The 21,730-nt window shown below is 40.2% G+C and overlaps 1 protein-coding gene and 1 long non-coding RNA gene across 2 annotated transcripts in view; one reads left to right on the top strand and one right to left on the bottom strand.

Annotated features, from left to right (window-relative positions):
* LOC141297361 (ADP-ribosylhydrolase ARH1-like) overlaps window positions 1-21,730 on the top strand; it is a 115,966-nt gene that overhangs the window by 20,826 nt on the left and 73,410 nt on the right. The gene's annotated exons all lie outside the window — the stretch shown is intronic.
* On the bottom strand, window positions 4,332-6,234 carry LOC141297362 (uncharacterized). Its single transcript, XR_012341370.1, has 4 exons — window positions 6,147-6,234; window positions 5,864-5,918; window positions 5,343-5,443; window positions 4,332-4,783 (listed from the first exon to the last, which is right to left on the bottom strand). It is a non-coding gene; the product is annotated as an uncharacterized lncRNA (long non-coding RNA).

The raw sequence follows: 21,730 nt of genomic DNA, 5'->3' as shown, positions 1-21,730 counted from the left end.
CGCTGGTGTCCTCGCGGGTCCAGGAGGGGGTGAAGAGGGAATCCCGCGCCACAAGAGTTTGGAGAGCCGCCGGACCCGCGGTCCGGTTGAGGCCGCCAGAAGCCGCCGCCCCAGCGCCGGACAGCTCGAGAGGGATGAGCCTGCCGGAGATACCGCCGCCCTAGCACCCCGGCGCTAGCATGGGAAGCGCCCGCGGCCGCCGGACTCCGCCCCTCTCCTGGACCCTTCCCCTCTGAACACTTCCCTTCCGTCACGGCGTCTCAGCACCCGAGGACACCAGATCCCCCTTTTATTTTGGACACTGTTTTCCTTTATGGACACTTTTTCCCTTATTTTCTGTTTAATAAAAGCCTCTCCGAGGCCTGACGCCACACCCACTGTGTCTGTCGTGTGCCCCGGAGAGGCTTTTGCATGCACGTGCATGCACGGGGGAAAGAGACCAGTCTCCCGAGGAGAGGCGCGCTCGGGATTTAAACAGCGGCGGTGATGAGGCTTCATTTACATCAGGTGTCCCCATCACACGCCGCCAGCCCGAGCCGATTACACGCCCCTCCTCTCCCCTACACACCCACTCCCGTCGGGAGCCTGGAGAAGGGCGGCGAATAAGGGACGGGGTGGTGATGATAATTAGGGGGGGAGGCAGACGCCTCGCCACAATATATATACATTATATATAGCGTTTGTGTATATAAACCTATATATAAAATACATATGTATATTATTTTGAAACCCAAAATAAATGAGGCTCAAACATTATTAACAAACGTGCGTGTTTATTTGAGCACTTCCGTCAGTGAACAGCAGCCTATAAAATACTAAAATAAATCAAAGAAATAATACATTTAAATATGAAACTAGCCTAAATAAGTATGTTAAATAGGCTATTAAACAAACATTCGTTGCAAAAATTCCTAACAACCTCGACAGCTCATCAGAATTACAGTCCCGAGTCTGACTGAAACCGGTCTTGTTTCTCTTTCTCTTCCCCATTACACAGCTGCTGTTTTTAATAGCAATGTGATTACATTTATTTTCGTTTATTTAGGTTATAAAGTAAATTTAGAAATATATTTGGAACACTTTTTATTTGTTAAATTCAAGTTTTTGTTTTTTAAAGTAACGACTAAGCGGCCAGCGGCAAACCAATTTAGGCTTCTCAAGTCATCACGATTTAAATTAAAATCCATAGATATTAAAAACTTAAAGCATATCAGAATATTAGTTTAATCGTTTAACCTAGATAAATGTGTGCTATTAGGCGCATATCCAATCGTTTGTGCGGAGAGTAAAGCTGAAGCACGCTTTGCAGGACATGAAAGCGCTGGTGCGATGTGAAACTTAATTTTTACTCATAAAGGGAAGACTAATATATCATCCGGAACTGTAAAGAAATAATTTAAATAATTCAAATCGAAAACAAAACTCTTTCATTAGCTATAAACCATAAAGATGCATTAAGGCATTAAAGGCGGGTGCAGTGAGCAGATGGCGTCCTACTATCATGTACCAGCGTCAACTTCATCTTTGTGTCAAATAAAATAATAAATAATTCGAATATCTCCTTACTTTTTTCCCACGACATTCCACATTCATGGTAATTATTTTTGCTGGGGCTTTGTGGTCAGCTTTAGCCTACTGCGTGCATTTGAACTCGTAGGCGCGGTCGTCATTGCGACAGCACAGCCCTAGTTTTGCTTTCACCATTCAAGTGAGCCCGACTGTACTTTAGTAATCTCAAAATTTAAAATCGAATGCCAACCCACCGAACGAATATTCGAATAATCTGGTCCAGCCCTACTTAAAATAAATTTAAATAAATAAAATGTAGTAGTAGAAATGGAAGAAAAAAAGAAAAAAAACTGGATCGGCCTGTGGATCGGTTAATTTTTCCGATCCCCGATCCAGCTATTTTTTCAATATCGGGGTCAATATCCGATCCTAATATCGGATCGGTGCACCCCTAACGTTAATCCTCTGCGTCTTCAGCAGCTCAGATGTCGGGAGTAAATGACGACTGCTATGTTCATTATTACATCCAACAACAGAACACCTCAATCGGAGACGTACTTTTGCTTTCCCCGACACAATGGGGATCGGAGTCGGACTGTTTCAGCTCGGTGAGGGCAGGTTTAAGGTAAGGTGCTCGTGTCAATCAACTATCATGGAAGCAGCCTCTGTTGGTGTCTGTAAAGGGGTCATCGGATGCAAAACTCACTTTTACATGTTGTTTGTGTGTTAGCAGTTTGTGTACACAGCCACCTTTCAATGATAAAAATCCACTCAGTGCACACCGACAGAGGCCGCTTCCACGATAGTTGATTGACATGAGCACCTTACCTTAGACCCACCCTCACAGAGCTGAAACAGTCCGACTCCGATCTCCATTGTGTCGACTCAGGTGCAGGGGAAGACAAGAATGTCTCAGATTGAGCGATTGAGGTGTTCTGTTGTTGGATGTAATAATGAACATAGCAGTCCTCATTTACTCCCGACATCTGAGCCGCTGAAGACGCAGAGGATTAAACTTACTTTCGGTTTTGAAAGGAAAGCGCCGAACCCGATCTACATATCCATATGTTCGTGCGAATCATTCGTGATGCAGCTTCAACTACAGCAGAAGTGAGTATAATGTTTTTCTATGCATCTTTGCAAATAGCCTTACTTAATAATGTGGTAGTTAGCAAGTTTCACAGCTAAATTCGGCTAAAGCAGGGACTTTGGCTAAAGTAAACATTACGGCTCTCGTCATCCCACGGCAGAGAGGGGCGGGGCGAGCAGAGATCATCATCATTTAAAGGAGCATGCAACAGAATAGCTAGCTCTAAAAAGGGCTTTCACCTTTACATCATTGCAATTAGGCTGCATTTTGCACTAAAAATCAGAACATATTCAAAATACAATATAGTACATAAACCTTTGTCAAAAAAAAGCACATTACAGCCAGTGTCCTCCCTCACAAGATGTATTTGCATATTTTTATGTGTTTTATTATTTTAGTGTGTAGGCAATTATACAAAAGTTGTAATACACATTTGGTTAAACTTAAACACTGCTTTTGCACAACTAAAATGCATTTAGTACAAAATGAGTTGTTCCAATTTAATACTTTAGTATGTACTTTAGAATGGGGGCAGTTGTAGCCTAATGGTTAGAGATTCTGACTTATAACCCAAAGGTCACAAGTTCAAGTCTCAAGTCCAGCAGGAATTGCAATTTAAAGTGTTCCAGAAATACATTTGGTTATACTTACATAAGTACATACGAATAAATTGTGCTTAAGTATACTTAGGGCTAGGCGATAATTCGATAACGATACTTATCACGAGTTTTTTTTTTCTCGATAAAACGATAATGACAGTTCGATAAGTGCTCGATAATGTTTACGCACTATGCGTAACGCTGCGCAGGCATTTTGCAGCCTGCACTTCAGGATGCCGCATGCAGTATAGTTTACAGCCACATGGCTCTAGTGCAACCATTTCACTCGCATTTGCGACTAAAAGTTAGTATGTGCGACTGTAAAAAAAATATTTAGGAGCACCATGTGCGACTGACCCGATCAGCATATTTGTGTTTGCGCTCAGCGGAGATTTAAAGGTTTCTACGTGTTTTTGTAACATTGAGTAATGTATCACAGACAGATCTCACAAATCCTTTCATAAAGTATAGAGAGAGTGTAAATAAGATACTGATTGTGCAGTAAAGAGAGTGTCGTTGTTTATAATAGAGCTTTGTGATATGGCGAACTAAGATGAGTGACATTTTTAATAATTTTAAGGTGGTTTGTAAATGAGATATTGATCTAATACAGTTAAATAAACAAGAAGTTATTATTAAGTGACTTACATTGACTGACTACAACACTATTCCTGGTTTTGCTTTATTTCGTCGTCAAAAGTAATCTGAAACAACCCAGCAAACATTTGGACGTGTAATGACCGTTGAAAAGACGTCCGTCCGACACGTCCCGTCATGGTTGAAAAATAGTTCCAAAATGGAAGTTGAACCGACGTCTTTTCTGGCCGTGAATTCCACGTCTTTTCTGGCCGTGAATTCCACGTCTCTTCAGCGCGTCCATGGACGTCAGAATTAGTCTTCTTCTGGATGTTTATGTGGTGTGTTTATGCATAAGTGTAGGCATATAAGCCTGCATATAAAATAATCACTAATTGTGTTAAATCGTAAACAGGCGATTTTGACGTTTACACATCTAAACTCGACAAAGGTTCTAAAAAGGGCCAAAATCGGCCCAGTCATACCGAAACGTCTAGATAGAACACGTTATAATCACGTGTAGATCAAACAACACATTACTTTACTTATACATTTAAGTACTTAATATAATTAACTGCATCTGAATATAAGGTTAAGGTTTGATACATGCAATTATGCATAATTTATAGTTATTACAGTAACTACATGTAACAAGGTCACTGTAAAATAAAGTGTTATATTATTAACATTTTAGTAGTTCATTACAAATGATCAAAGATAACGGGATGAACTAAAGTCACAATTTATTTATCACATTTATTTTATGGTTTTAATACAAATTCACCAGGGAAACAGGAAAAATTAACATGTTCATCACGAAACAAATTCAGTTTCATAACTAAATTTAAGGAATTGAGCTGTCACAAATATCTCCCACATCTTTTTCACCCGAAAACTTATTTTTTATAACCCCCACCCCCCGCTCTTCCTGGAGCATGTTTTAGATGTTCAGCCATAGCGCCATCAATTTCCGATTCCGTTGAATTGGGGTTCCACCTCTTCACAGCATCTGAGGAAAGAAAATATGAATGCAAAAAGCAAAAAGTTAAACAAGCACTTATTTTTAAAGTGTTTTTATCTATCAAACTAATTGTACAATGCAGTCGAACAAGACTTTTCCCATCCATTTCATGAACACATTAACCTGTGATATGAGTAACATGAGAACATTATATTTTAGTGGATTTCTCTGACACTCTACATGTCACAGTATTGAGAGCTTCTCTGAGATACCAAATGATTGAATGTTTCATCAGGACCACTCCCTCTCCTTAGTCTTCAAAAAGTCTAAAAGTAATGTAGTGACACTCTTATGGAAATAAGATAATTTGTAATTATTTAAATTTGTTTAATTTTTAAACTGTGTGTCATGAATCAACATCTCAGAAAAATGTTATGCATTTCAAAACAAACTGACGACTTAATTCGTGATGCAGGATGTTGATTTCATACATGTCCATATATGAGAACACCGGGACTAAAACATGTTAATTATGCATTTGGACATTTCTGATAAAAACAGGTCTTTTAAATAAGACACAAGGAACATACGATGTGTCACAAATTACCTTGTATTATATTATATAAAGGTGTAGCCTTGAATGCAGCCTTTTCCAGCTGGCCACCACCCTGCATGTTGAATTTTGCCATTAAGGCATTTGACATGATTCTGCGAAATAAACGATTCAGTCATAATATTAAAATGCATTGATCAGTATTACAAATTAGCAGTACTGTGCAGCTTGCCAATTGCATGCAGTGTTAAAACATACACTTTCACAACCACTCTCTATCATGTAATAAGTGCTCTATCCCTATCCAAAGTTTTTGTGACAAGTAATGACTCATTCATTTCTTACACTAACATTATGTTTTTATATCTTGTTTTAAGTCCTACGAACAACCTGATTTAGCACAGACATTACAACTTCAACACAAAAACAGGCAATTATATAAGTAGATATAGTGTGTGACAGAATTATAGTATTACCAAAGGTTGAGGTTATTATTGTGGATACTGTTACTATTGTCATTTTTTTCTGAAATACGACACAGCAAAACACACAAACAATGCTAGGTAAATACATACCTGTTCATACACAGTCTCTGACTGACATTCGGCCAACTCTGGACAGTTGCTGAACCTAAAAGTGACACCACAATCAAAATAATGTAATAATGTTTTGAAAACTCAAGAGCAAGACAGAATTGACAGCAAACAAAAACAATGGTATCGATATTGGCATTAGATTATCGATAAACAACTACTTGTACCTCTAATAAAAGATTTACAAACTGACTGTTTGCAAACTTTGCTTTAATGAATTTCCCATAAATGGCCTGCGTTTCAAACACCATATAATATTCCTTACTTGCTGATGGCATGGGGTAATTATCTGGTTCCACCTATTTGAAATTGTAAAACACCAAGGCAGGCTCCACTGTCCCCTCGGATTCTGAGCTGCTATCCTCTTCCGCTAAGGCATCAACTCTTGCCTTTCGACATCTCCACTTTCTTTGATAGTCAGAGGACATGTTTAGCAAATCTGAAATTACAAAATACTTTTAAAGCACTTATTGAAGTCAGCCATGCTCAAATTAATTTACAGATTTCAGTGAATTATTCCTGAGCTCCTCCTACAGTTTTAACATATCACAGTCTTTCATTGCATTTATTTTCAAAAATAAACTTTCAGAATGCTACATCTGAGTAGTACTTTTTAATGTAATCTTTAAACATGTTTAATAAACCGATGTGCTCTTATGTGCTGCATGTCATTGATATCAAAGTACATATATATACATTTAACTATTGTTTTTTTTTCCTTTTATAGCTTGCCTAATAATAAAGAAATATATATATATATATATATATATGTATATATGCCACAGATAGGGTTAAAAAAGACCATAGCATTAAACATTACCTTTTAGCATACTAGCTAACTTTAGCCCAAGTTAATTTAACTTGACAGTGTGCTTATACTTGCTTTTGGTTCCTCCGAGTAAAACAAGTAAAAATAAAATACATTAATACAATACCTCAAAATGTACTTACCCATCTGTGAATTTTTAATGACTTGTAAACTCAAAAAACTCTCTCCTCGTGTACGTTACGGCTCACTCCTCTTCTTCTGGTGTTTTTGGCGATTTTGCCAAACCAGCATAAAAAGATGCATTACCGCCACCTATTGATCTGGAATTTTGAGTATACAAACTGTCATATCTCGAGATAATCTGCTATAGAGATACCATATCGCGAGATTTGTAACAACATCTTGGCAGCAGTTTTTGCATCCAGCTCAGACTTTAAATTGTGACTTTATGAATAACTTATGTATATAGCCTATATATATTTAATCATTAAAAACGAAATAATTAAATCATATTGTAATGTATGGGAAACTGGTGGAATAATGGGTAAATGCAGTGATTTCACACTTAACTACAAGCAATTTGTGAATAGAATTTGACATAAAACAAGATGTAAAACAAATGGAAGTTTTTTAAATAAAGATTTCCGTGCTGGTTTGCATGGGTCTTACTAAACGTTTAAAGGACGTCAGTGGACGTCTATTAACAACCTCTTAAGAAACTACTTTGGGCACTTAAATTAATTACTGTAGTATGCCAATGTGAATGTGAATGTAAGCACAATTGCTTTTGCATATTTCATAAGGATTTTATAGAGGTTGACGATGGACTATAAATGCACGTGTAAAAGACGTCACCTGCTGGACATCCTTTCACAACCGAATCACAACCGGGTATATTTTGAACTACACTCAGCTAAAAGTCAAAGTAACAACTTTACATGCAGCCACATATAATTGTAGACATGTACAAATGCATCTGAATGCATTTTTAAGAAATATTTTGTGTTAAAAATTTTTGCATATTTTGTCGTCCTACCGCGACTATTTTTGGCTAGGGACAGGACGTCGCCGTCGGACCAATGTTTGCTGGGAAGTCACAACTGCGCGCATCTCCATTCAAACACAGCTGTGTTTCGTTTATGAATGAACGTGCATTTTTAAACGAATCTAGTGAAATGATTCAATTTCCCATTCATAAAGACAGTCACTCGCTTTATTCCCGAATGAACCATCCGTTCAAACGAATCAAATGACTAATATGGTTCAGTAATTAAATCAGTGTCTTGTCGCCACCTGCTGGCAGATCTGTTCAGTTATTTAAATCTTTAATATTTCTGTTTTCAAAAATTTATATTATAGATTTTACATTAATCTCAACATGAATTTATGATTTTGATTGCACTCACCTCTGAGCCTCATTAAACATATGAAAAGGTAAAAAACAAAATTCCCCTGTAAATCACTTTGAAGAGTCAAATATCACCTCTTAATAGGAAGGCTAATTTTTTTAATAAGAGTTTCGATTATTGTTTAGAATGTGCTCCTAAAATTTTGACTGCTCCTAAATTTAAGTTAGGAACACAAGTGTTCCTAGCAAGAAAAGTAAGTGTAGAGCCCTGAGCCATTATTTTTTATTTATTTATATTGTCAGACAGCTAAAACATTTTACAAAATGTGTTAAATCAGCTGCACAAAGGGATTGGCATGCTGAAAAGATTTGTCTATTCTTATGTTTGTTGAATGATAAATATACTTAAAAATCACTGTAACTCTGCATTTACAGTCAGAGCCATGTTGCAAGTGTTATCATTTTACAGTTCTTATTTTTTATAAAAACGTTTTATATATTCTACCTCAATTGATTATTGTTAGGAAAGTATTTGTCCTGTTCTGACAATAAACCATAAATAATAATTAACTGTCGAGAGTAAAAATCTGCCTTTAAAATTGATAGATATAATTATAAAGATTTGACATTTATCGTGATAATTATCGATATCGACTGATATGAAAAAAAATATTGTGATAATTTTTTTTTGCCATATCGCCCAGCTCTAAGTATACTATTTTTTCACTAGGATATTCATACATAAAACTAGGCTATATGTTAGTGGTATTTATACAATTATTTTATTTACAAGTTTCGTGTTTGTGTTTTCCCTGTTTCATTCATTGCAGCTAAAAAAAAAAAGTAGTCTAAATAATTTACAACAATCTATATTTAGAAACAGGTGATTTTATTTATGTATTTATTTTTCCCAAAGTTAATACCCCACCCCTAAAAAGGCCTTTACCAGTGTAACTTGTGTGCTCTGGCGCCGACCCTGGCGCAAGTCTTTAACCTTTAGCTTGTGACAGCTGAAGTGGATCTTGTGAACTGTGTGATCGCATTGTTGATGCAATTTCGTGAGAAGCTTTAAGATGAAGTACGGAAGGACAAATATCCAATTCTTTTCAGACTACTTGCTTCTGAAAACATTTTTTTCTCTCTCCATAGACTCCAGGATAAAGCTATAGCCTAAGTAACCCCAGTTGGGAAAAACAAATTTAGTTACCACTTGTAGTACACTTGAGCTCATGTTTCATACACTAGTACACTCAAGTGTACTACAACTGGTAGCTAAGTAATTTTTTTAAATACAGAGATGTAGAGGTGTAAGAGGTGTCATTTTTACAGTTGTTCAAACAATGAATAAATTATATAGAGAAAGCGAGCAAAGAACACAGTATCAATGGCGCTAATGTGGTGCATTAATATGAATTCATGCGAATAAATGTTTTATCATTGTTGGCAGGGCTACCTCCTGGCCAAAGATAATGTAGTTTGTGCATAATGTAGTCATGTTGCATAGTATGAGCATTGCTAAGGGCAAGCTCACATTACAAGTCTTTAAAACTACTTGAATTGCTGCGGTTCTCTCACTACACAACAAGGGTTTTTTTTGGTAATTGTCCAGGTCATTTGTCGTCATCTTGTCATAGCAGCGTGTATACTACACAGTGCTGATGAGGTGCACAAACTATAAGGCATTTGATCAAGAGGCAGTCACTACCAACAACAAAACAGATTTTTTCACATAAATTCACATGAAAAATTCATGCATGATTTTTTCCTTTTATACCATCTGCATAGTGATTGGCTGTATTAGTGCACACTACTAGATCATGAGGCAATAATATCAAACTTGTCTGAAAATATCACAGCATCTGTGTCTGCTTGAGACAGGCACAGATCACGTTGCTGACCTGCTAATACTTAACAATAATCAGCAACCACAACGAGCACCGATTTGGCCACAATCTGGGGCTTCTGTTGCAGACCTTGGCAATCTGTCGAAAACTTGTAGTGTTAGCACCATGGCGATTTTAGTCTCATAGACCTGTAGTGTGAGCTTACCTTAACCAGCATGTATCTTGCCAGAGATAGGTTCTGCACAGATTTTGCACATCTCAAACAATCCTGAAGTCTTGTGGAACTTTTCTTTTATTAAAGCTAAAGAAAACGTCTCAGGTTACGTATGTAACCCTGGTTCCCTGAGGGAACGAGACACTGCGTCATCAACGCTTTGGGGAACGCCATTGGCGAGCCGCACTCTGAACATGTCTGCAACCAATGAAATGACGGGATTGACGTCACCGGCGTGGTGACATAAGCGGCCAGGAAGTATAAAGCACGTGCGGGTGATTCTCACGAAATCCAGATTTAGAAGGTGTCCAGCATCAGAATTTTTTAAATATCCTTGAAGCCAATTTTCTTTTTGCACATATAAGATTAAGGTGTGAACTTACTATAACCAATATTTTCAGAAGATTTTAAACAATATTTCCTATATATTTATTTACATTTTCCGATGAAGTCCATAAAAAATTATCATTACCGCAACATGACATTACATTAAATATATGGTTTAAATTTGTTTTTTCTTGGCTAATGTTAAAGTAGACTCTTATTACTAATGCTCAAAGCTATGTAAAACTCTGAAAAGATTATTTTTCCATAATTATTATTTTTGGGAATTTCCTTATTTTCTCTCATTACCGAAACATACATGATGATTTACAGCTTCTTTTATTTATTTGTTTTACTAAAAAATAACATACACATTTTTTATGTAGCACACCTTAAATAAGTAGTGTTGCATAATATGTATATACATTTTAAAACAAAATATGATTATCTAATTATTACTTAATTTGTTAAAAAGATACATGTTGCGGTAATGAGAGAGCCGTTTCGGCAATGAGGATCAATGTTTCGGAAATGAGATTTAGTTCAATACATTCACTGTTGACAAAGGGGTTTGATGCCTAACCCTATTTTAAATATTTAAAACACACATTTAAAAAAAAAAAAAATTCATAAACAGTACAGTGCCATGCCTTGTGTTAACAAGTGTTGTGTATACAAGTTACAATCTTACGCTCATAAAAAAAATAATTCAGTCATGTAGCCTGCCCTATGCTGTAGCACTAACAAATATACAACCATTTGTATGAAAATTATAATTATAGTATAACATACAATCATGTTTTCTTTCATGAGAACTTTTTCAATGTAACATAGTAACATCATGTGTTACTGAGAATCATTAATTTCCATATAACATACCATCATGTGGTCCTGAGAAAAACATTGAAATCTAACAGCATCATGTGCTCTTATTACTTAATAATTATTTTATTTTAGCTATAAAACACTGGTCCTGACATTCTATCAACCACACAACCTTTTTCTGAGAATAATTTTATGTAAAAACTTGAACAGCAGCAATTAAAACAAACAACTAGAACCACTGCTTTTTGTACCATTCATGTTTTCCCCCAACTGTAACTCATGAGCGTTTTTTGTGTTTTGCCCATATGTCAGGTAAAATGCAGAAATGCCTAGCAGAGGAGGTGACAGGAAGTGGCTCTGGGATTATGTCCCGTATGTCCTGACGATAGTACCAGACCCTTTCTCCTGGAAATCTGATGCTAGGCACATAGAAGCGGTTTTCCCCTGCACAAGTCATGGTGTCGACTTCATACTGCCCTTCAGCAATCTGTATTAAGAAACATTTTTATAGTCTCTAAACATTTTGGCTGGACACCTTGTACTAAAATGTAACTGGAGAAATATTCACGTATTAACAGAAATCTTTAAATTAAATTCACCTGTGTGACTGTACCAGGGAACAAGTCACCGTCATACTCAACCAGGACCCACTGTCCAACCTCTATGGTGGCCTCGGTTCTGTCAGGGTCCTCATCTCCTTCCTTAGAGAAGACATGGCAATTTGTGGAAAAACACTGGCAGTTTCTTCCACAAAAGCATGACACCTCCCGTGTGTCTATGACTCCCGGTTTTGTGGAAGCTAGCTGTTAGGGTGGAATTCAAAAAGACAAAGATGAATTGAAGTATCACACATTGACTAATTTAGACATTCTTTTGTGAGATTATTTTGGATACTGGTATGGTCTGCTTTCCATGTTAATTTCATGGGGAATTTAACTTATTTAACTACATTTATCCGTATTTACTTATACAATTAATATAAATGTTGACTCACTTGGTGTATTTTCAGTGTCCCAGGAACTGTTTTCAGGTTGGGGAGTACTAATTCACAGCTGGCTTTTTATTTTCTCTTCTGATACTTTGTACAGAGTCACTGATGAATTGTTTTTCAGCTTCTCATACAGAGACTCTGCATCAGGAATACTGGTCCCATAAGAAACAATTCTGTCTGCAAGATTCTTCAAAGCCCCACCTACTCCATCTGGTGCACCTTTGCCATGTGATGCCTCAGTAAAGTTCCAGGTCACCCATTGAAATCCATGCATAAAGGACACAGTGGAGGCTAGAGAGAAAGATGTTTTGTTTCTATACTGGGAAGTTGGGCCATCTGAAATGAAATGAAGGTTGTGGGCTTCAGGATACTTTCCTCGTATGTATCTTAGCACTGGGTCAAGATGAGCCCAAGTTGCCACTGCATCGTGCTGTAAGCAGTCTGAGAGGGATGCAAAGGCTTCCACTCTGCCCCTACTGAGATAGAGTACCCCAGTGTGGAGGGTTACCTGATCATTCCCAGTTCCAAAATGGGTGTCCTTGATTTCTTTGGCATATTTGCAGCTGTAATTTTCGCTGTAATCCACATGCACAGCAACAGCATCATCTGTCAGGGTATCTTTCATTGCTTTCAACGTCAAATATTGGTGCTTGACGTTAAACATGTGAATGGCAAAACCAGGAAGGTGTTCTGTTGTTAGGGCCAGCAACCGCTCAATGGATGAGGTACGCTTTTCGAGGAAGGTTTTCTTTGTCTGCCTTTCCTCTGTAGATCCATCCTTTCGGGTCTTTGTTACAGTGACAGACCTTGTGATCCACTCTTGCCAGATGACAGTGTTCCCCTGAGTGAGAGGATCTAAGAATTTAGGAAAGGTCTTTTCGATGCATTTTTGACATCTGCCATACATGCAGGACATTTTGCCAGTGTCACACACACTGGACTGCACAAGATCCTCTGGGCTTGATGTTTCAATGATTCCCAGTTGTTCCATTCTTTTTATTTTAAAGGCAATGCTCTCGTGCATTTTACATGCACACGTCTCTCTGTCTTTAACTTTAGGCCTAATAATCCAAAATGGCCTCAATCTAAAGAACTGAGCTTTGGACACGGTTTGCTCAGGATGTTCAGCAAGGAATCGGCGATGGAGTTTTGCCAAGGTGTCTGTGAGTGCTCTCTTTCTATAAATTTGTCCCTTGCGACGAATCTCTCCAGCCTTGCCATTTATGACAGTCGAGACATCATCCCGATGTAGGAACATGCTCACAACCTTGCCAAGTTGTTTCCGCTTGCTATTGATCGGCAGTCTCTTTTTAGCCTCTCTGATCCTGGCCCTTTGTGAAATCTTTGCTGGTAGCCTTGGAATTGCACTTTTTGATCTAGCCTCCAGCCTTCTAATTTTTCTGTTTAGTAACAGCAGTTGTTTTGTCTTTGTCTCAACTTTCTCTTCAACATACCTTAACTTTGCTCTTAATTTGGCCACAATCTTTGATGCCCGCTCTCTTTTTTTAATGACTGGCCGTGTTCTCTGGGGGGGTGGATGCCTCCATTGGCCCTGTCAGGTCTAGACTTTCTTCTGCTGGTGTTCCGTTCAGATTTTCATAATTTGTGACCAGTTCCTGTCTGTTGGTTTCTTCATTTGCAATATAATTTTCTACCTCACTTAATGAAGATGCTGGGGTTAGATCAAGAAGTGCTTGCTCTTGGGTTTTTTTTCTGTAATATTTTGTTGAATTTTTCCTCCATTGTATTTTTTTTCTCTCATGCTGTCTACTGGTGAGGTCCTGAGTAGTCTTAATTTTACCATTTTCTTTACGCTTCCAATACCTGGAAAAGGAAAAATGAATGAAAGGTGAAATGCAGTAAGCACTGACATAAATACAAGTGTGTGAGTGTAAACACGCGCATACACATGTCTGTGTGTGAAAGAGAGTGAAAGAGTATTTGACTGTGTGAAAGAGAGTGTGTGCAATATAAAATTATGTCAGCCTTCACGTTTGCATGTCAGCATGTGTGTGTGTGTGTGTGTGCGCGCGCAACTGTTGGTAAAAACGATGAATCCAATTTTTTCCCTATTATCACCCTGTCCCCTAACCTCTCTCTCTCCTTTCTTCTGTACTCCTCAAGTAACACTGGATTGCTGTATATTTTTTCCCTATGCTTTGCCAGCCTGTCTTTTGCTGATGCCCTTTTCTTTTCAACTGATGCTTGCCTGTAACAAAATACACAATTGCCATATTGAATGAAACATTTCTTAAAAGGCATAGAAACACATTGTCTCACAGTAAAATTATTTATTATTAAATAATATTACATTTATAGTAGGTGGCCTGTACTGCGCATACACAGTGTTTTGTGGAAGCACTACATAAAAATGAGAATTTAGTGATCCCTGCTGGGGGGATTGTAATAGCTATTTTGTTTACACAATCTGTTCAAGAAGTGTTTAAGGCAAATATCAAGTTATATTGAAATGAGTTATAGATATTCCTCCGTAAGTCTCATTACTATTAGTCTCATTCTCATTACCGAAACATTGAGTCTCTCCACCGCAACAGGCCCTCAATTGTTGCGGTGGATGATAATGGTTTTGCGGAGGATGAGTGACCTTAAACATTCTTGCTAACTGTGGAAACACCATGTGGGTTAGCTAAACTTTCCCGCACTTTTTATATTTAGACCATAATGGGGTATATAATAATAATAAAAAATTAAAACAGCAACATTTTTTAAAACTTCACAAACTCATGTTTCGGTAATGAGAACAAAAAAGTCGTATAGGTACTATGGCAAACAACATTTTAACTTTTAACTGGAGAGAAAAAATAAGAACTGCTTACCTGGTAGCCATCTTGAGTGTCACAGTCAATTATGTCCCTTCCAACAAAATTCCTTGAAAATGTAAGTTCCTTGAGGACTTAAATAATGATTGAAAATTGTTGCGGAGGATGAGAAAATTGGTCTTGGACACATTTATATTCCTTATTATTGTCACAACATTTACCAATAATCACCAAATACCACATATTTCTTTACTGTAAATGTTTATAGAATAACATGCACTAAAGCTTTTTCTTTTTTATATTTTTTAATTATTAATAATTCCATCTCAAAGATCCCAAATCCAGTCATGGACATGTTGTGGTAATGAGGAATTTCCCCTTAAATGTGGAAAAAACAACAAAATTGGTATTTATGATGATATTTGAAATAATGTGCAAAATAGTACATGGAGAGATGTTTATAACTGTATCCTTCTTATTTTGATAGCATTTACTTTTATCATCAAAATGCTTCATGACACCTTATGAGTCTAATTTCGTGAGAACAACCCGTGCGTTTGATGCCGGCGTCAGCTCTTTAGGAATGAAGCGAGCGCCGTAGGGATGCGGGAATTATGATACTTACCTGCCAAGACACTGGGAAGTCTCCACCTGGGGAAATTGCCAGGACGCGAGTGGTAGTACACCTCTGTCTGGGAACCACACGTGCCAGAACGAGAGGGAGAATGATCCTTGGTCTGGTCATACCAGAACCAGAGGGAGAATAATCCTTTGTCTAGTATTGTACTAGAACCAGAGGGAGAATATTCCTCAGCCCTCGGGCACACAAGGTGAATATTGGTCCTCTACCAGAGTCTCTCTAGTCCGGATCCTCAACCGGAGTCAGAGGAAGAGATACTCCTCGGCCCTCAGGCCCACGAGGAGAAATAGAACTCCTTGGTCTAGTCATCTACTAGAACCAGAGGGAGAGTATTCCTCGGCCCTCAGGCACACGAGGAAAGATATATATACTCCTTTGTCTGGTGTCCTGCCAGAACAAGAAAGAGAGAATAAACCTTGGTCTGGTCATCTACCAGAACCAGAGGGAGCATCTTCCTCGGCCCTCGGGCACACGAGGAGAAGGTAATCCTTTGTCTGGACTCTTTCCAGAACAAGAGGGACATAAGTAGTGCCTGGTGTACCTGCCAGGACACTGGAATGTCTCCGCCTGGGAAATCTGCCAGGACGCGAGTGGTATTACACCTCTGTCTGGGAACCCACGTGCCAGATCGAGAGGGAGAATGATCCTTGGTCTGGTCATACCAGAACCAGAGGGAGAATAAACCTCGGTCTAGTACTGTACTAGAACCAGAGGGAGGATATTCCTCGGCCCTCAGGCGCTCGAGGAGAACAGCATATTCCTTGGTCTGGTCATCTACCAGAACCAGAGGGAAAAATAATCCTTGAAATAGTATCTACTAGAATCAGAGGGAGAGTATTCCTCGGCCCTCGGGCAGACGAGGAAATAATACGTCTCCTGTCTGGGAAACTACCAGACAAGGAGGAATGAGACTCTGGGCCTAACCTTGTTGCTAGGGCGTGAGGACAAAGGAGCCAGGAGTGGCTCTGAGATCGAGTTCGTAGAATCTGACGAACGTTAGAGGTGAGGACCAACCCGCCGCACTGCAGATGTCCTGGATCGGGACACCTGTCGTCAGAGCTTTAGAGGCCGACAGACCTCTAGTAGAATGAGCCTTGACTGCCATAGGAGATGGGAGACCAGAGGACTCGTAAGCAGTAGAAATGGCATCTACGATCCATCTGCTGATAGTAGGTTTTGAAGCCGGGCATCCCCTCCATGGGGGGCCGTAACAAACAAACAATTGCTCTGATTTACGCCACAAGGCAGCGCTGTGGACGTATGCGTCGAGTGCTCTTACTGGACACATAGAGTTATACTTCCGATGGTCGGGCTCCATGAATGGAGTAGGATAAAATGCTTGCAGCGTTATAGGCAGTGGTGCTGAAGACGGGACCTTCGGGACATACCCAGCTCTTGGGTAGAGAAACGCTTTGGCCAATCCGGGCGCAATGTCGATATATGAGGGGGCCACAGAAAGGGCCTGCAGGTCCCCGACTCTCCTCAGAGAGGTCAGAGCAAGCAGCAGCGCTGTCTTGATAGTAAGCATGTGATCAGAGATCTCCTCTATAGGTTCAAAAGGAGGCTTACATAAGGCTTCTAACACCACAGCCAGGTCCCACGTGGGGACTCGCGGTTTGACTTGAGGCCTCAACCTGAGTACACCGCGGAGGAAACGTGACCAGGGGATCTCTACCCACTGAGAGGCCACCATGAGGGGCGTGGTAGGCCAATATTGCCGCCACGTAGACCTTCAAGGTGGAGTGGGTTAGCCCCGTGGAAAAACGAGTTTGCAAGAACTCCAGTACTGTACCAACTGGGCAGTTAACTGGGTCTATACGGCGTTCATGACACCATGAAGCAAACAGGTTCCACTTAAGGCCGTAAAGTTTCCTCGTAGAGGGAGCTCTGGATTGGAGAATGGTCTCGACAACCTCAGTTGGGAGACCAGCCTCTATGAGTTGTGCCCCCTCAGGGGCCACACCCATAATTTCCACATCTCCGGGTGGGGGTGGCATTTTGCGCCCCCGGCCTGGGATAGGAAGTCTCTCCTGATGGGAATCTCCCACGGAGAGCCGTCTAGGAGGGCGATTATGTCCGAGAACCATACTCGGGCCGGCCAGTATGGGGCTACTAGCAGCAGCCGTACTCCAAACCGGCGTACTCTTTACAGAACTCCTGGGAGCAGAGCGATCGGGGGAAATGCGTACAGACAAAGCCTCGGCCACGTCTGTACCATGACGTCCAGTCCAAGAGGAGCTGGAGGCACTAGAGAGTACCAGAGGGGACATTGCGATGTCTCTTGAGTCGTAAAGAGGTCCACTTGAGCCTGGCCAAACACTCTCCAAATCTGCTTCACTACTTGAGGGTGAAGCATCCATTCCCTGGGCCTCGGCCCCTGCCTCGACAGGACGTCTGCTCCCATATTGAGACGTCCAGGAATATGGACTGCTCTCAGAGATAGAAGCTTTCCTTGAGACCACAGGAGGATCTGGTACGCCAACTTGTACAAGGGGCGTGATCGCAGACCGCCCTGGTGGTTGATATAATAGACTACCGCGGTGTTGTCTGTCTGGACCAACACATGACGGTTTCTTAGGTCTGGAAGGAAAAACTTCAGGGCCCGAAACACGGCCAGCATCTCTAGGCAGTTTATGTGCCAAGACAGATGGTGGTCGCTCCATAGGCCGTGGGCTGAGCGACTCATGGGCCACTCATGACCGCTCCCCACCCGGTGGGGGATGCATCTGTTGCTAGCATGACACAGCGACAAGGAGCTCCCAGCACCAGGCCTTGCAAGAGAAACCAGGGTTTCTTCCACAGGTTCAAGGCACGTAGGCATCGCCGCGTGACCTTGATCTTGCGGAACGGGTTGCCCCTCGGGGAAATCCCTCTGGTTTTGAGCCACCACTGTAGTGGTCTCATGTGCAGCAGTCCAAAAGGTATCACGTTGGATGCAGCTGCCATAAGACCTAACAGTACTTGGAACAGTTTGACAGTGAGTGACAGGCCTAGCTTGACCACATTTACTGCAGTAAGGATCGACTCGGTTGAATAAGATCAAGGCTTTCCACATCAACCTCCTCGGAGGAAGATAGGAGAAGCCTTGATTCATCCTCCTCCTGGAGGGAAGGAACCGCAGTGCGGGCTTCCACATCCAGAAGGAGGTCACTAGATCCGCCAGGTGAGGAAGGAGATAGGGCGGCGCCCGTCTCCATTCCCTCTAGCAGATCTAACTGCGAACCCCACGAGTGCAGCTGCCGCTCCTCCTCGACGGAAGGGAACTTGTATTAGTAACAAACTCCACTTGGTTTTAAGCTGTATGTTGACAACTGTTGCTGGATACCTTTAATGTTAACGCGTGTGTCTGAAATTTGTTTCAGAAACACATTTTCTAAAATTATTCATATGTTTTGCGTAAATATTTATAACTGTCTTGAGCTTTTGTCTTACAATATTTTTTAAATAACAGTCATCTCACAACTTTTTAATTGTATTGTGAAAATCTTTCTTTTAGTTCTGGTCCAAATGCTCCTGAAACTCCTAGACAGGAAGAGGTTGAACAGTTTGTGATTAGGATGAAAGGAGTCTCAGATGATCTAATGAGCTCTACACAGATGCATCTACTGTAGTGAAGATGTTCAATGATTGGTAGTTGGGTGACGATGCGTAGAACTGCAGTACCACACTGTAAAGGAGCTGGTCAGGATTCTTTAAATTAAGCAATGGTTGAAACTCATTTCAAATCATTTCAGGAACTGGAGACACATTCTATTTCAGTCCCTTTGATGTAAATAGGGGAGTGTTTGCTGCATTTTGATTTACGGAAGTCCACCTTCTACCACCATAGTTTATGGTCTCAGCACTGATGCTGGGTCCTCTATACTGAATGAGCTAGATCAGCAATCCCCATCCAGTAGCAGAACTGGACAGCCCTGTGTTACATTTCATGGTTGTTCATTACAGTACATATTATTATTGTTGGACACTGCTGCGTGCTGCTGTGTGATTTATCTTCTCTCTTTCTGTGTTTTTTTTCTGTGTTCACAGGTGTCTTATGTAGCACAATGTCAAAATCTAAAGTCAGACTATTTTATTTTTGCCTTAAGGTGCGTTCACACCGGACGCGACTTGCGTGGAAAAAACGCGCTATTCGCGCGTAGTTGAACGCTTGAACATTTGAGTTTACTCGCGTCATTCGCGCGTGACATTTTCTTCACAACAGACGCGAATTCGCGTCAAGGGAGGGGCTTCTGCCACTCGTCAGCGGGAAAGTAGTTGTAAAATAGGTGAATGAGCTCAATTTGCCAGCTTTAGCTTGCTTGTAGTCTCAATATGTATGTATATGTAGGTCAAATTGAGTAAAGAGCGTTTTTTTAAAACTAACCAGATTGTCCGACCTCTTCACTCACTTTATTCCTAGCAAGATCCCTTTTATTCCTGTTTCTACAAAAGTCCAAAGATGTATCGTACAGCTCCGAGGAACCACAGACAGCAACGGTGATTTTGTCCGCCATTGTTGTTTCGGATTTCTGCCTCCGTCACTACTAGAGCAAGCTCCTGATTGGTTAACGCGGCGCGGATTTTCGCCAAAGTTCAGATTTTTGAACTCGCGCGTTTCGCGCGAATGGCGCGGCAATCGCTTGAAACGCTCAATGCGCGCCACGCCATTCGCGCTATTCTCTAATAGGTCTACTAATATGTGATTCCATTTTTTTCTCATATCACAATATTTCCCAGTGTCCAGACAATATGGATATTATATTGTGTAATGAGGGAAAAAAATGGAATCACATGAATTTTAGCTTATATTGCCCACCCCTAACACACACAGTTAAAGGGGTCGTATGATGCTATTTCATATTTTCCTTTGTCTTTGGAGTGTTACAAGCTTTTTGTGCATATATAAGATCTGTAAAGTTACAAAGATTAAAGTCTAAAGCTCGGGACACACCAACCCGATGCCACCCAACTAGCGCCGACGAAAGCCGACCGTCTTGTCGCCTCTAGTCGGCTGCGTCTGCGGGCGTCTGGGCAATTAAACTGAGCTCGAACACACCGAACTGACAACACTCGACTACAAACTAGAAGGTGCTTTCTGCGCATGCATGAGGAGAGATATACCGTTGCGTACCTGCAGATGGCAGTAGTCTGTATTTTCATTCCAAGAAGAGAACCGCGAAGTAGTGTTGCCTGTGCAAACAAATCAGCGTTTCCGAAGCATTTACTTCGTCGCTCACCACAGAGATATTCGGTTTTGTGAAGATGTCTGACAATCTGCAAATGGCCCTGGCGCTGTCAGCTCTTGGTTTAGCGTTTATTTACATAAACAAGGACTTAAAAGTACACCAGACGATTTTTTTTTTCTAAAAGTCAAAGTTATTTTCATTTGAAAATTAAAACATTTCAAAGCTCTCACAATACACGTTAGGGTGAACAATAATCGCCGTCATTCTTGCAAAAAAACTATTCATTGCATAAGAATGAAAGTACACTGCTGCATAAAATGGCCACTTATCCCTAAAGACCCAATATTCACACATTTAAAAATTCAGACATTATCGTCTGCCAAGCTTATTGTGTCCTGTACTTGCATGCTAATGTCATCTGCCAAGCTTATTGTGTCCTGTACTTGCATGCTTATAGCACTAACATTATCACCTGGTCCTCATGTCTCCCAGAAGGACTAGTAAAAAAAAAATTCACCCAACAAGGAGTTTCAACAGGACATCTTTACAAATACAAATAGTAATATCTATTTCTATCGTTCAAACATAACGAACGTACACAGCAAATATATCATTAAATCGTATATTTGTTTACAATTCATATTCCTATATTTGTTTACAATTTTATACCTTGTTCATAAGTCATATTAAATGACAGCAGCCTTAATCTTACAATTAATTCAAATGAACAGGCTTAATAGTTTGTGTGTCCTATATGTATGTGTATGAGTATGAATATATACATGAATGTGAATTGCGAAATGATGACAGCGAGCCGGTTTCCTCTTGAATCCTTCCTTTGCGTGTTACGTCACTTCACGTTCAAGTCCTCCACCCGCTCTGATTCGATGTCTGAACAGCCAATCAGAGCGCTCTCTTTCCCAGACGGCCTCGACAAGCCCGACGC

This window comes from Garra rufa, chromosome 22 (assembly GCF_049309525.1).
Source record: "Garra rufa chromosome 22, GarRuf1.0, whole genome shotgun sequence".
NCBI classification, from domain to species: Eukaryota; Metazoa; Chordata; class Actinopteri; order Cypriniformes; family Cyprinidae; genus Garra; species Garra rufa.
The sequence above is the reverse complement of the archived record's forward strand: the minus strand, read 5'-3'. Positions and strand labels throughout refer to the sequence as shown.